This window comes from Camelus ferus, chromosome 9, assembly GCF_009834535.1.
Source record: "Camelus ferus isolate YT-003-E chromosome 9, BCGSAC_Cfer_1.0, whole genome shotgun sequence".
NCBI lineage: Eukaryota > Metazoa > Chordata > Mammalia > Artiodactyla > Camelidae > Camelus > Camelus ferus.
In genome coordinates, this window is record NC_045704.1 from 57,837,576 (window position 1) to 57,840,439 (window position 2,864).

Sequence of the window (2,864 nt, forward strand, 5' to 3'; positions counted from 1 at the left end):
TCCTTCGCTGCCTGCCCCAGGGTGTTTACGTCACAACAGGGGCCAGAAAATCCAGGATAAATCCCAATGTGAGCACTAATCCACCATCAGCTGACTCCCTTCCCAGGCCCCTGGCCACGTGCTGGCTGAACTCCTGCCGTGTTACACCCGCTGTAGCAGCTGCTACCTCCCACCCTGGCTGCCCCCTGTGGTCTGCTTCCTCCTCGGGAAGCGGTCTGGGGGCCCTCGGGCCAGTTGCACCCTTGGCAGGACAACATGTGCCTTTCCTAAGATCTCTGGAGTAGTGTCTAGTTGTGGAAGAGAAGCCAATATTTACCTGAGTTCCTGAGGTAGGAGACTCGGGCCGGGGGGTGGGGGGCTGGGGACAGGTGCTTGCCATCCATCCATATAGTTCACTGTGAGGTCTTTGTGTTGAAACCTGCCTCCAGTGGCCTTAGCAACCAGGAATTTCCACATCACCCAATGCTGGAGCCGGGCCTGCCTCTGCTCAGAAGTCATTTGGACACAATGTAGGGGTGACAGTAAAAATATTTAACAATGAAGATATCAGGGTGCTGGCCAGTTGAATGGATGCTGCCCATACCCTGCACACCAGCTGAATATCAGCCCTGGTTCAGGCGCAGGGCACCCAGGATGGCACTGGTCATTGTCACCACTGCACAGACAGAGGTTCCCAGCCCCTTCTACACTAACTTCGACACTAAGCCCTAGGCCTTCCTCTGGTGGCTCTGAGATCCACTTCATTAAATGACTCCTGCTGGCTCTGAACAAAGCCCGCTCTCCTGTGTAAATATGGTCAGCATATGAGGGAGTGGTTTTCCAATTGCCTGGTCACCATTTTCACCCTAAGGTCAGCTACGGTCATGCAGATAAAGAACTTCCCCATGTGGGCAAAAAATAATCACCTAGGACAACCTCGAGCAGGAAAGGTGGGTGGGGAGATTACTAGATAAAGGCACTGAGCCCTGCTATATTCATCGCGAGCAAGAATATTCAACATGTTATATTAAAACAGATGGGAAGACTGGTCCAACGCGCTGACCAGGAGGCAACTTCTGGTCTCCAGGGGACACACTAAAGACACACGTTTCTAATCTCAGAGTTGCAGGAGTCAGCGTCCTGAGGCCGGTTCCCTCCTGCCTTACTCTGCCTTCCTCACTCAGCTTTCAGCAAACTCTTCCGCTTCCCAGCCAAGATACACAAGAAAGAAATTGCACTCTGAAGTCAGGCAGTGCCAAGATGCCATAAATCACAGGAGTAAACTGCAAGAGCTGGAGCTCAAAATGAATCTTGCCTTTTTAAATTTAGGAGAGTTTATGCGGTGAGCCACAGACAGGGTGACGCAGTGAAAGCGTCCCATGCCTTCGCATGCCACCCATGTGTAGGAAGCTATTCGAGGATGCTCAAGTCATTTGAGTTTCTAGAATTGTTCTGATCACCACAGAGCACAGAATATGGTTGGTCAAGGGGCTTCTGGGGAAAAGGGGTAGCAGGCTGAAGATTGAGCTCAATTTTTAACTAAGTTTTGGCTTCATCAATCTCAGCCTGTTTTGCTAGCTGTCAGCAGGCTCCAGTGAACCCCGTCACCAGATGCCACGTGATGCAAGATCTCTCTCCAGTAGGAGGGAGTGGGTTGTCTGATGTTAGGACACCCCACGTCCAGATTTGACAGAACATCACAAGGGCAAAAGGAGGGTCATTTGGTGTACAGAATTCTGTGTTAGAGACTGAGTGAGACCTGCACATCTGTGCTCAAAGAAAGGCATAGGGATGAAGAAACCAGTGTTTGCGTAGTGGCCCGGGGCACTTCCCACAAGCCACCTTTTAATCCCTTTAATCCTGAAAGGCATCATGATTCCACTTATTGAAGAGGGAACAAAGGCTTAGGGGAATTAAACAGTGCTCAAGGTCGGAGCAGCTCAAAGCCACCTCGCTATTCATGTCCAGGCCCTTCCCTTTCCAGGTCTGCTAGCTTGAGGCTTTAACACACGTTCCAAGCTCATTGCAGATGCCGGCACAGCGAGCAGTCCTGGTGGAGTTTCTATCGACCTTTGGCTCAATTACAGCACTGAGGCCAAAAGGATGGGTTTGCCCCTGCCAGTGCCAATCAGCTGCCCTGTGCAAGGCCTTCCTAGCCTGGGTAAGTCTCAAAAACAGACATTATTGGGCATTAGGGAGGAATGGCTCATCCCCTACGGATGGAGGGAAAAACCCTCAAAAGGTGAATCATTAGGGTGCAGACTACCAATCTATCACATTTCATGAAAATCATCTTCAAAAAATCACCCAGTAATGCATTGTCCATCCCGTCCTAAGCTGGCTGTGAACTCGCCAAGTAGCCCCAGTCCTCCTGCCTCTGTGAATACTTCTTCCCCTTGTATAATCTTCCCAAACCTCTCCTCGGAGCCACCACCCTCAGTTCTCTGGCCTCAACAGAATTCATATACACTAGCTGTGGCACTCTCCTCGCTGCTGCTGCTGCTGTGTGCTCGATCCCCTCAACAGACGGAGACTGCTAGGGCCACCCTCGGAGCTTTCGTCCTCCCCCTGGGCAGACACCTACCCCAGTGCCTGGCACTGGTAAGGTTTGTTGAGTTATATTTATCAATGTGCATCTATATTCCCTCTTGGAAGGGATATCTGAAATAGCACAAGACTCCAAGACACCTTGAGCTTTGTTCCTAAAAAATGCCTCTGAATAAGCTGAGAGACAGCAGAGGGATCCCCTTCAGGGCACCCACACCCAGGCATGCAGTTGGCCCATCTAGATCTCCCTTCGGCTGTCAAATCCAAGCCTCACAGCGGCCTGCGGATGCCCTCTGGTGGCTCTTCAGGGTAATGACAACACCAAGACGCCCGGAGAG